The following is a 14,733-nucleotide window of genomic DNA, read 5'->3' as shown; positions in this document are numbered from 1 at the left end:
GACAAATAACACACATAAACACGTTTAAACAAAACACAGCACACAAACATTAGTAGAAAAACACAACATTAGTAGATAATTAACATAATATATAATAAACTAACAGCAATGAATGCGGAATATCATATTCTCATATTCCTTTCATTTCTCTTTACTATACTTACGTAATCCTCCCATCCTTAACAGTTTTCACTTCACTTCACTTCACCTCACCTCACCTCACCTCACCTCACCTCACCTCACCTCACCTCACTGCATTTTTTTTTTCTTTTTAATTATTTCCACCCCACCTTCACTTCGCCTCATTTATCACTTTCCTAACCATTTTTTTAAAATTACTTGGTTTCCAGGAGAGAGTCCCTAAAGCATCTGAAGGTAGCAAAGCACGAACACAGAGACTAGTTAGTTAGTTATTGGAGAGGGTGGGTTTCCCCATGCACTGAGACCTGTATTGGTCCATTGTGCTTCCCTCTATGATTTCTACCAGTCTCTATATCCTACCGGTACTGGTGCTTACCATCAGTCCCGCCCAGCCAGCGAGACCGGCTCTACTAGCTGAGAGGTATCTATAATGCTTCCCCCATCTACCAGAGGTATTAGAGACTGCTGTTGGGCGGGAAACGTCCGTTAATTTGGCTCAGTGACCTCCTTTGGAGATATGAGGTTATTTTACGTGCCGTAAAGCTACGACACGGGACCCACGGCTTAAAGTCCCTCCCGGAGGACTTGTTCCCTGAATTTTTCCGCCCTTAAAAATTCTACGACCTCCGCCGGGGTATTTGAACCCGCGTACTGCAGTCATGAGGTGGGAACGTTACCTCTAGACTATGGAGGCCGTTAACACAGAGACTAAGACACGGTTTTCTCATTCTTCGTCCACTGTATACGCATGACGCGAGAAATGGTTTGAATCCGGAACTTAATGTTATTTTCTTTATGGTCTGTTAAACAATTCCATCATGAAGGTTGTCATTTTCTTTTTGTCTGCAGGATGAGAGAGTACGTGGAGGAAAATGAAAAGAACGATCCACTGATTCATGCGCCAGATAAGAAAAATAATCCCTGGGCTGAGAAGGGAAAGTGTGTCATCATGTAATCATCACTCGTCGCCGCCATGTTGCTTCCGTCACCCCGCGGCGGAACTGCCGCCATGACACCAGTTGCCATCACACGTCACAGTGTCACGTGACTAGTTTTGTTTTTAAACAATGGACCAAGTGGTATTTGGGGTTTACTATAAAAAATTCTGTTTCAACAAGTGAAAGACCGGAAGAAGATGACAGAAAGTTTTAGAAGATGGAGGATGGCAACAAAAAAATTCTAATTTACTACACAGTTATAGAAAACTACGTTTTTTTTTAGAAAAGTCATCACATTCATCATAAAAGTAAAAACTGTTCAGTAATCCTTTAACATAACATAAGAACGAAGATGCTAGGTAAAATCAGAATATACTCGTATACGTTTGTTGTTCATTGTTGATAATGTTTAAAATAATTTTGTGTAATCAATATCAGATAATGCGCATTCAACTCCAAATGACTTCAGTCAAACATTTGTTATATTCGTTCCATTATAATGAATTTAATTTAATTGGAAACACATGAAAGTATGTTATATTTTCTATACTTATTTTACTAATGTTCCAGACATACCCAATATTCTGAAGTTATTTAACAGAACCTTGGAATGCGTTTTCTCTACCACAATTTTTACAGCATCATTTCGTTCTTACGTCATAATAATGTATTCCAGTGTTTTGTCCTTTGTTACGACTTACAGTGTTGCATGTTTCTTAGAAGATCAGTTTAAGTCTGATGAATTGGAGCTGTTGTCGAAATGCTACCTTCTTCAGTTTGAAATATGCTTAAATTGAAACAAAATAAGTGATATGTTTTTGTTATAAGTTTTAAAATTATTTCAAGCGCGAATAATTTCAGAATTAATTGTAGTAGATAATTTAACACTACCAGACTGCACTTAGGATATATTTAATTTGAAATTCGGCGCTCCTATATTGATTTTGTTGTTCTATATTTAATACTACAAATTTCATCACTACTTTAGCTTTATAATATTTACTCCTCTAAAGCAATTTTACCATTTTCATTAGGGGAATTCCCAAATTCTAATCGATAAAGGACTGTATCGATTTTAAGAAGATAGCTCATAATGTGTGTACTGTCACAGCATGCGTGGTTAAATAAAATTATTACCCGGTCATTAAACTTTAATCAGGAACATTAATAGTCACTTTAATATAAAACATTACATTGACAATTAAATTTAAGTTATGCATATTTACTTCAAACGCTCTAAATAAATTATTTGAAATAGTAGTTTGAAATATATAGAAGCACTTGAATTACCCATGAATATGTTACATTAATGGAAAGTTCGTTTGTCGATTTTAATATTATCACTGTTGGTTATTTTTAATATTTAATATTCACAATTTAAATAAAAACATGTGTGAATTTTAAATATTAAGTACTTTTAATCGTGTCGGTTTTCGTAATACGATTTTGCTTTCCATTCCTCCCCCCACCCTACGTTGAGCGATGTCAGGAAACATTTGCAAAAAACGTTTCAGTGGACTAATTAAGCCCCATACTTTCAATCACTGCCCCAATATTAATTAGTAATGACTTGGCGGAAATAATGTTCAGTTATAATAATAACAGCTGTAACATTAAATGCTTTCAGAGTCATTACGATAATCATTTAGATCAATCGATATAATTCGATATTAGAAACGTAATCTATAATCCTTTTTCGCACGAGTTTGCTAGCACTTCTTTACATACTTATAATCGGTAAATAATATCATTTAATTTCAAAATCAGATTCATAATTAGAATTATTATCAGTACAGTTACAATTTCACCGGAAGTGTAATTCATACATAAACACGATAAATGACATTCGCGTCTCAGTAACTGCACATAGTTACTTATTGCGTTAGGCGGATGAAGTACAAACTTACCAGTCGTGTGAGAACAGTCAAAAAGATCTGGTGAGCTACTTTGTTCAGGAAGAATGCGATATTCTTGAATGTGACCTTATGTGGTCTGATAAAAACTTTTCTAGCCTTTCGTAAGAATGTTCTTTCTCCGTCTTCAAAGTCGTATAATAAGAAATGTTAGGAAGCAGCAAGTTGTAAGCCGAATAAATCCAGCGAGGAGAAAGAGACAGACCTACAATCTTCCACACTCGTCTAACAATGTGCTTGCTTTACCAGCTTACTTTCAGATCCTGAAGATGGAAGCAGTACTTCCCTCAGTAAATTTCTACCTGAAAAAGATGAATCATATCCAAGAAAATAATATTCTTCGTGAACGCTGATGTGGGCATCTAAAATCTCAATATATTGTTCAACTTTACCTTAAATGTATTCGTAGTAGGTTGCATATAACATGGTTCCCCCGAAAGAGGTCAGTGCCTTTAATAAATCTTGAAACTGGACGTTATAAATAATATGTAAATATAAATTGTCGGTTTTTCGAAAGCTATTCACTTCTCTTTAAATTCGCTTAGTGGGGGGTGGAGTCCAGCTGGGTCCACTCGGCATGTCGGCCACTGATTGGCCTATTGTACCTGCCCCGGGTGATTATGATGATAGAGAGTTTCGTGGAATGAAGATTGGCACGGGAAAACCGAAGTACTCGGAGGAAACCTGCCCCAGCGCCACTTTGTCCACCGCAAATTCCACTTCACCAGAGCCGGGCTCGAACACCGGCCGCCGCGGTGGGAAGCCAGAGACTAACCGCTTGAGCTATGGCGCGGCCTAAGCTATTCACTTATTTGGCGCTTGAACATGATAATTTATTCCAAGCATATATAGTGTGACGTGGATGGTGCAACAGGAAGTAGGGGTCACGTGAATAACTACGAGTAAATTACCGATTTAACATTCATTTACCAATCAAGAACGAATTCTTATTACTTAAAAATCGGGACTCTCTTCCACATGGCAAGAAAAAGAAATTACTCGAGATATAAAGTGGCGACCTGAAATTTTGCAGAGAAATAATAAATTCACAGGAAGTCATCTTCACATAATTGGTACTGAGAAGAAGATTTGGAGTTTCTAGTCGAATTTGGTTGTTAGAATAATATTCCGAGCGTGGCTAAAATAAACACAGTGTGCTTACTTACTTACTTACTTACTTACTTATGGAGCTGAACCCTTCTTGAAGAGCCGCCAATTCTGCAGCTACTCAAGATTTTCCCAGTATTTTATGGAACCCGAAGGTTCATTACCGTGTTCACATGAGCCCTCCACTGGTCCCTATCCTGATCCAGATCAATCCAATCCATACCGTCCCATCCTATCTCTCTAAGATCCATTTTAATATTGTCCACCCACCTACGTCTTCATCTTCCTAGTGGTCTCTTTCATTCTGGCTTTCCCACTAATATCCTATATGCTTTCCTATTCTATCTCATTCGTGCTATATGCCCTGCCCACCTCATTCTCCTTGGCTTGATCATTCTAATAATATTTGGAGAAGAGTACAAGTTATGAAGCTCCTCATTAAAAAACAGGATGCTTAACTTTACAAAGTATTCAGCAAGGAATCGCATTATATTTTATTCCGTTTGGTTATACAAGAAAAATCTCTGCTGGTTCTAGAATTACATAATTTAGCATATTTAAATATGACAATATGATATGAAAATCAGTTCTTGAAGTGGTAACGGAATTTTAAGCCATATATTGACATCTTATGTGCCGAGACAAGAAATTCAGTTAGAACTATTTTTATCCAGTTGCGTCATAACCAATTCTGACGTGACAGTAACTTTACAAATTTCCCCATGAGATCTCATATCTCCAATCCACTTTGATACATGTGCGTAGCATATCCGGATCGATTCAACAGCCGCCTTTTTCACACGGTCACCGAACTCTCCAGATGCTTTCAAAAATCCTTAAAATCAGCAATTTCCAATATTGGTTTAACATAGTCCATCATGTAGTGACTTCATATTGGCAACACTGATTAGATTAGACAAGAGTTAACTGTCAATACTTCAGTATGTTCCACAAAATGCGACAAAGGCTTGATATATCAAGCAGCCGAAGATGCTCAAGGGCTTATCTGACATTCTTTGCTACTTGTGTGAATATTATGAACGACAATTATACCAAGTTGTACTCAACAAACCAAAAATATATTTGCCACCCCAAGACCTTTGGAGAACATTCTTATTTTTGTTGTTATTGTAGTTATTATTATTATTATTATTATTATATTCGCGGAGNTGTATGCTGCTCTATTTGAAACTCAAATTCTCACATTGTGGCTTTGTCTGTGTATGTTTGCTTCTGTGTCTTATTCATGCTGTGTAATTAATATAGACTATAATTTTTTTATTTTGTTTTTTAATTATTTTTATGTATTTCTCTATTCGTGCTAGCTTTGTAATTGGCCTCTGTGCTGTGAAATTTGCATGTCAATAAACATTAATTGAATTGAATTGTCATCATCATCATCAGGGGCACGAGGTAGCGTAGTTGGTTGAGGCACTATGCTACAAGCCGGAAGGTCCCGGGTTCGACTTCCAATGTCATTGGATTTTTCAATTGACCTAATCCTTCCAGCCGTATTATGGTACTCGGGTCGACTCAGCCTCTAACAGAAATGAGTACCAGGAATATTCTTGGGGGTAAATGGCGGCCGGCGCGTAAGGCTGACAACCTCACCGCCATCTGTGAGCCGACTGTTGAGAAAATGTGGAAGCCTCGACATCTCACAACCCTATGGGCCTTCACGGCCTGTTACAAGGATAGCTTTATAATCATCATCAATATTATTATATTTTCTTGTGGTGTCTATTAGGAAAAGAGAAGTGTTATGTAGTGCCATCAGGAAAGGCGTCACTCTACATGAATTAATTACGCCTAATAACAATATAATGCAAAAATTGTAATCCCATTAGTTTCTTAAGTAATGTTGTTATCCAATGTTCTAATCTTTCGTACACGTTTAAACCATTTTTATTTCCTTATCTAACAACTATAGTTGGAACAGAACGGTCAGTATAGAGCATGTTAATGTAAAGGTAAGAAAACAGACGCGATCTCCACTGACTCGCTAAATGTTTGCTTCAAAAGATGATTCATTATATCAACATTCTATTTACGTCGTCCGTTGTGTGGGCTATGTTCGATACGCACGGTGTAATGACAAAAAAACAGTTAATAACGATTTATTGTGAATCTCTGCCCGCCAGCTCTTAAATACATTGCCGTCACGTGACCCGTGGTTTTGAACCTCACGGTGTAGTCAACACTTCACACAGAGCGCTCTGTTGTAGAACTTTATAAAATATTGTGTGCGGTACTGGAAGGTTTTAAAATTCTACGAAATGAGGAACTGTTCTATTCAGTATTTCTTTTAGGCGTTATTTTATCGGTAGGAAAGCCAGAAGGAAAGAAACTACTTAAAAGATTAAGACGTAGATGGGTGCATAATACAGAGTGTCCGGACGAAAGGTATCCAAAATAAAATAATTATATCTCAGAAAAAAGTTATTATACACATGAATGGGTTACACCACTACAAAGGGAAACTATCAAAGCTTTTCCTGAGTATATAACTTTCTCAATAAATTTTAATGTGGGCTCCCCTGGCGACACGACAAATATCCAGACGATATTCGACCTGGTTCCAGGTTGCTTGAAGCATGTTTGGTGTTACCGTAGCCACAGCGTCCCTTGTGCGGGTTTTCAGGTGTTGCAGGTCGTTGATTTTAACCTGGTAGACAATGTTCTTCACATAACCCCACAAGAAAAAATCCATTGGTATTAAATGNTTTAACCTGGTAGAAAATGTTCTTCACATAACCCCACAAGAAAAAAATCCACTGGGATTAAATCTGGCGATCTAGGAGGCCAAGCAATTGGTCTACTTCTGCCAATTCATCTCCCAGCCATCTCTCTGTCCAGGTGATTCCTAACATGGTGGCAGAAATGTGGCGGCGCATGCGCGTAAGCAGGGAATGAGAAATGAGTTTTCCTTTCCGATGACATAAACCGGATAAGTGTATGACAATTAGTTTCCGAGATAGAAATTTTTTATTTTGGATACCTTTCATCCGGACATCCTATATTAAGGTTGGTGTTAAGGTTTCGAGGTGGTTGCAGCTGACTGCTCATCGTCTTTAAGAGCTGACTATTGCATTAATTACGCCGAACCTTTGGGTTATATTACCAGGGAGCTGAACATGTTCGTAAGAAAAACAGCTCAACCTATAGAGGAATGTTTCTTCAATACTGTGAGCGGTGTGTTTTTAATTCGCGTTTATTTCCAATGAAACTGAGTAAAAATGAGACGGTTTTACGGAAATATACAGCAGAAGAGATGAGTCACTAGAACAATTGAGATTATTCGCACTGCAATTAGCTCTATGATTGATGTGAGAGATAAACAGCAGATCCTATTGCTATTACGTGAAATTAATTAAAAACGAGCAGGTTGCAGGAAATGAAGACCAAACAGCGCTCTGGTCTGTGATATTCGGCTGTAGTACCCAGTGTGATGACACCCCATAACTTGATTTCAATCCCACTAAAACAGATTTTCTCGATTTTCAATAGGCTTTAGTCTCCCTCTAATAAATGGTATGACAGCAGAATTTACCGTTTTAAGGGCCTTATGCAATAGCGATATTTGAGAACAATACAGATTCCTCTTAACGACGTGAACTACAACCAAATACTTTATGTTTCAGTACCATAATCTAATGGCTGAAATTTCTGAAAGTGTAAATTTTAATGTGATATTTTTTTTTCTTGGCACTGGTTTCCTGGTTGCACCAATTATTGGCCGGCACACACACACACCGACCAAAAAGAAGCGTTGTTTGTAGGTGAAACTATTTCCGACCAAGTAAATTATATCCGTTGATGTGAATCCTGTTTTTGGATGACACAGTGCAGATTTAGGCTGTATTGTTGAAGTTTCGGAGGTCTTTACTGCCCCTATTTTCAAGATGAAGTGGCAACCTATTGGCTCCTAGAAGCTGTTCCGTTTAAATCGTCGAATAAAGTAAAGGAAAATAAAGTTTTTAAAAGAATGTGCATTAGTAAGTTCGTTTAAACTGGAGTATGATTAATCAATTCATTACATTATTAATAATGGGTCAGAGATTTAAGGTTAGAAGTTCGCATTTTATAATAATAAAACTTTTTAATGCTTCTTAATCAAGTATGTTTTTGAAAACCCATGTACGATAATGTAAACCTTCATTATAAATACGAGTGAAGGGATACAAATGGACCAAAACTGCATTCGTTAAGCTTAATTTATCTGCATTTAAATATATAACTATTAAAAACTGTTTGGTTTAAAATATTCTTTTAGGAAACGCTTTCATTTCCTCGAGTTATATGACGTAAACTTTACCACTAGAGACATAATTATGATACGATTATAACTGCTTGCCACTTTTCCGCCACTATCAACTTAGCTGATCTATAACTTCCGTAGTGTAGGCCTATTTGACACTAATTCATGTACCATATATAATACATTCATCGACTTGCCAAAAATCTCCTCTTGCAAACAGTTAAAAGTCATGATGGCCGAATATTATTATTATGTTGCTACTGTGTGTATAAAGTTGTCAATGTGCAAAGGACCTAATAGGTTATGTTCCAAAACAGAGGTATTGAAATCGTATTCTATGCTAATTGTTTCGCAACAGTGAATTAAAAATGAATAGCAGTTATGAAAACAAATTTCTGGTGTATCCTCCACAAATATGAAGGTAACGAAAGTCAAAACATATCATTCCAATTGCTGATATGGGAATTGTGTTTTTACTTTCTCTCTTATTGTACACCACATTCACTGTAGAGAAATATGACGTGTATTTATTAAAAAGAAAATGTAAGCGTAAACATATTGGGACTTTTCATGTCAGGATGGTGACATAAATTATTTATTTTAATTTACATGTGAATAAATATAAGTATCTTAATTAAAATATAAATATTTAATTGGAGTGTTTTATTTTGACATTTTGAATATTTAACGTGAATATGTGAATATGNATGTAGAGTATTGTTTTCTAGGATAAGCACATCTCTGTTACTTCTCTTCTTCCTTATTATGTGCCGTCACTAAAATAAGAAATACGGAAAATCATTGATTTTTCAATATTTTTCAGCTCACTGAACTGTCATCAGGTATTTGACTTGTTCACCTAGACCTGTATTTGTATGTGTACTAGTCAAATACCTGATGATAGCTCAATGAACCAAAAAGTGTTGTAAAAACGACGAATATATGATGTATTAATATTTCATGATGTGGCGATGGAACAAAATAAATAAATATCACACACATAATATGACGCTAAAATATAAACTTTCTTAACGGTCTTTTGCTTATTTTCGTATCGAAGACAGAGGCAGTAGATTCTAATGAAACGTCGGTTACCATAGCGTCAAATCCCAGAAAATAGTATTCTTCATAGTAAACGCTGTGAGAACCTCAAATCTAACAAATTTATTAATTATTCTTTCATAAAATTTTGGAGGTCTTTGTGTACTCGTATATCCGTAGATCAAAGTCGCCATCTTGATTATATCGAATACAGCAACTAAATTTACAGTCACGACCATATGTTTTATCCATTAAATTTAGTTATTTCAGACAATATATTCGATTATAAAACAAAATTATTTCTGTGAAAACTAAGTACTACATGAGAGAATATTTATTTTGGATTTTTTTAAACGTCCCTCAAAGTAGGTTCGCTTGTCACAATATGTTTCCTCTTACTTATCTAATAATGAAGCTGATAATGAAAGCAATTAAATTTATAAGAATCTAAATAGTTAATAGAAGAAACAGGTTTGAATAATTTGGTAACCCCCGACTTCTGCAGCAGTTGGCAGTTTAAGCTCCATGAAAACTTTGTTGTACCCCTTATCAGGCTGTACCGAAAACAGTAAAGAGAGTCATTTCGAAATTATTTTGTGTTGAACATAAGAATTCAAAATGATCTCCTTGTCTAGAAATGGAATTATTCTGTCCGAAGCTGTTAAAACTATGTACTGCTTATGTAAGCTATGTAAGCCGAACCTGGGTCACGACAGAGCCGTAGTTCCAGGCCTCGGTCATGTAACGCGATATCCATATTTAGGACTGCAATCAATGAACTCAGAATAATGTATTACATTTGTAGCAGTGAACAGCATTTTTCTCTTCCATTATTAGAAGAAATTATTACGTATTGTAGTAAATTAATTTAAACTAAATTTAATACCACATCTATTTGCGTATATTCAACGCTTTACAAAAAATAATTAATTAAAAAGTGCTATTAATTATATTTGTGTTCATTTTTATTAATTAAATTAATTAATTCGATTTACCCGTAGGTTCAGTTTCAAATGCAAGTGTTGTCAAGGTCCTGATCCTCAATAATCCGTGACGTTTTCGCAGTTTCCTTCAGACTATCCAGGAAAATTATGGAATAACATTTCAATTAAGTCAGGACTGCTTCTTTACAAGTCCTTTCCTGTTAGCAATAAATCAGCTAAATCGTCAGTTTCGCAACCCGTATATACAACACACAACTCCGTGGTTTTAGTCCGCAAGCGAGCTATACCGGCCGAGCGACCGCCGCTTGACAGAGAAGTTAGTTCCAACTTTAGCGGATAGAGGGTGTCATGTGGTCAGCGTAACGAATCCCCACGGCTGTTAATTTCGGGTGTCCAGACCGATATAAGACTCTACACTACTCCCGAATGCAAGGAACACAAACAAGGAGAAAGTGCAGTCACATACATACATGGCAAGAAAAACACATACTATATCAATACAAGACCAGGAAGAACCTCAAAGAAACAGAACGGTAGAAGAAACACACATAAACACAACTACTATAGCCAGACAAAACATAAGAAAACGTTTTATATACATTTAATTTTAATTATAATCATTTAACATTTTAACTATTAATATTTAATCTTAGAAATGAGCACACCTTTCTGTATATAACAGTATTTCATATAAATAAAAAAACAATATCCCGGTATGCAGACACTGGCCAATATAGGAATAGTAGCAGGCGGATACAGGTGAATATAAAAAGTCAAATATATTACGACGGCTTCAGGACCCGAAACATGTTATGTGAAATGATGAATCTATGGTGTATTCATATTTCATATTCTGTTCCTTTCCAATTCATCAAAATCATTATACGATTCGACGCTATACGGTCTGAGATATGACAGCATGGTAAAACGAATCACAAACTAGCCTAAGTGTCACGGTAAATAAATCTGATAGTTCACCTTAGGCACGGGATTTCGCGAACGCTTGTGGCAAACCTCGGCAGCGCAACCATCCCCAGTTCTATGGAAGAGGCCTCGTGCGGAGGACACTACGAGGCCGTTTCTAGTTTCATTCGGAAGATATATTTGTTGACGTGTGCTTGAGGATGCGCAGGCGCTGGTGGTAGATGGGAAAGAAGTGAACCAATAGGAAAATATTTTAAAAAGGGCTAGGAACAACAATAGAAAGGGGGGGGGGTTCAGTTAGTTGCGAATTATTGGCCGCGCCATAGCTCAAGCGGTTAGTCGCTGGCTTCCCACCGCGGAGGCCCGGTTTCGATCCCGGGTCTGGTCAAGTTGGATGTGTGGTGGATAAAGTGGCGCTGGGGCAGGTTTTCTACGAGTACTTCGGTTTCCCCTGCCAATCTGCATTCCACCAATTGCTCCACAATCACCCTCACCTATCATCTGGGGCCGGTACAATAGGCCAGAAGTGGCCGCAGTACAAGGGACTTGACTCCAGTAAGAGTAGAGTGAAACCGAGAAGAAATATAGAAACACAGAACAGTAAAATTATGTGTGAATACATGTATACATAGATATGGTCAATATTACTAGGAAGTCACCAATTTGCTGATCATAATGACCGTGCAGTCTAATGCATGAACTGTCTTCGCCTGTTCAAACACTGGGGTCGTGGGTTCGAATCCCACTCGAGGCATGGATATCTGTATGCGTTTATTTTGTGTTTGTGTTGTCCTGTGTGTAGGTAGCGGTCTTGTGACGGGCTCATCCCCGTCTAAGGAGTTCTACCGACTGTTTACAGTATTAAGAAACTGAAAAATAGGCCAAGGGCTGTAGAGTCATAACAGAATAGAATAGAAAAGTCACAAACTTCCTGAAATAATTTGTTTTCCCCTTTTACTCTCCTTCTCTGTTTTAAGGGGCACATCTGTCATACACACTTTTCAAATTCCACGTATAGACCGGCCACGAGAACCACTCAAAGTCCTGTGTAATAGGTATAAAGAGCTCTTATTCCGTTGGTGAAGCAGGCAGAGCGCAAAGGTGACCACTCACATCTATACAGTGCCCACGATAAGAATGCGTGAAACTATATCTGCACTCCCTCATATGCCTTTATGGCTTCTTCTTCTACGTTGATGTACTAGGTGCTGTGTATGTAGCGACCTTGCAACAGGGCTGATCCCCCGTCAAAGGAGACCTACCAGCTGTCTGTAAGATACAGAGCTCCAGATTAAACCTGATAGGAAACAGGCCAGAGGACCTAGTTTCTAGCCTGTTTCCTATCAGGTTTAATCTGGAGCTCTGTATCTTACAGACAGCTGGTAGGTCTCCTTTGACGGGGGATCAGCCTTGTTGCAAGGTCGCTACATACACAGCACCACACAAACACAGAAGAAAGTCGGAAATCCATGCCTCGAATCCCCGATACCACTGTTTGGGGCGGAAGAAGATATTTTGTGCTTTAGACCGCGCGCCACTGTTCCCATGCCTTTAGGGTTATGGTTTTAATTAAGCATACGAACAACTTTATGTTTTGCTTTATACAATTTTCGAAACCAGAAGAAAAAGAAACAACAATAAAGTTTGTGTCGTCACTATAAGACTCCAACACCAATTTCAATATTAATGCCTGCTTTCTGTTTAACATTGTTAACATATTTAGAAATCTGTGTTGGGGTTTATATAACTTTGCACTTCGCTATTTATTAGAGACATCTGAGAAAATTCAGTTATTATTGAAGGATATTTGTGTTGTACTTAACAGAGAAATGCCGTGTCAATTCAAACAACACTGAGCAATTAGACGGTTGTCATAGTAATATAACATGAGCTGTAAAATTAGTTAATTTTGAAGTACCGATAATTAATGCAAACTAAACAAGTTATAATAAATGTAATACAAAGTGGTCTTGTTACCGCGTGTTTCAGAAATGTTTATAATGGTTTTACTCAAATAATTATGCTGAGAAATTTAATGTTCTCAAAAATGTAAATTTTATAATTCAGGTCTTAAGAGAACGAACCATAGATAAGAGCAAGCAACTGCGCACGGTTTAAAGTCGGGGACTTGTTACTGAACTATTATCATCTAGAGAAAAAAAACAAAAAACTTTTACATTAATTTGTCAAGTTTTGGTGTGAACGGAACTGCACTTCATTGTAGTATTTTTCAAGAAATCTAGTCTGTATGTGACAGCTTTATAAGTTAGAAATAATTTAAATAAATATTTTTGTCATCTGTCATCATTGCACCTCTGTAATCATTGTGTAATCGTTATATTTAATTTTTCTCATTTATATGTTATATATAAACTGTGTGTACTCATTCATTATAAACATTTGTAAATAAAAACATAAATTTCTTGTCTTCAGACTCAGTTCAAGGACCTGCTTCATAGTATGATTCAATTTCAGTATCTCCAATGCATTTCCACTCCCAACATAACTCTCCCCTACTTCGTAAGTGGGGGAATCCAGGATTTCATTTTCATGACGGGGACTGAATATCCTGTCTGAGAATTTTCATTGTTTCCTTCAATCACCATAACAAATTCTGAATTGTTACCTTAACATATGATACGACAAATTCCTATCGGATCTACTCCATCATTCATACTCTCATACTACCATCTGACGTCAGAAGAAAGTTTCTTTAGACAATCGAACAGTCTGGTAAGCGACCATTATCGACTACTAAAGTGGTAAAATTATTCTGAAGGATTCCCCGGACGATCCTTACCATAAATTTCATAAAGAACTGGCGCATTTCTCAAGTACGTCTCTTCAGTATCAGCGTGCATATAAACTTCTTTGCAGAATCTACACTAGCTGTAATAGTCGTCCCAGAGAATTAACCCCATGGATCAGATTACTTCTTGAGAAGCTAATAGTTGCTCAGAGGGCCAAGAAATTTGTAGACACATATGTAGCCCAAAGGTTCAATATTGTGTTCACAGAAGTCCGCCACTAAATTCTATTCCGAGCCAGATGAAACCAGTTCATGTCATCCTAGATGTCATTAATTTATGTCATTAATAGAAATGATGGCATGTACTGTCTTCGTTCACTTGGAAACCGGGATCGTGGGTTCGAATCCCACTCAGGGCATGGATGTTTAGTTTGTGTGTGCGCGTTTTTCTGCGTTTGTGTACAGGTAGAGGCCTTGCGACGAGCTGATCACCCGCCCAAGGAGTCCTACCGAATGTGTAAGATCTAGAAAAACCGAAGTGAACGGAGAAGTTCATGGAGGTAGGCCTAGGCCCACTGGGGCTGTAGTACCAAGGGGGGAAAAATAGAAATGATACGTTGCAAAGCCGATTTGTCCCTGCAGATTAGTTAACGATAACGTACGTACGAGTACGTTGAATGCGGGTTGATACGAAGCGATTCAAGGCCGCGACACCATT

This window comes from Cryptotermes secundus, unplaced genomic scaffold (genome assembly GCF_002891405.2).
Source record: "Cryptotermes secundus unplaced genomic scaffold, Csec_1.0 scaffold493, whole genome shotgun sequence".
Classification (NCBI taxonomy): domain Eukaryota; kingdom Metazoa; phylum Arthropoda; class Insecta; order Blattodea; family Kalotermitidae; genus Cryptotermes; species Cryptotermes secundus.
The sequence above is the reverse complement of the archived record's forward strand: the minus strand, read 5'-3'. Positions refer to the sequence as shown.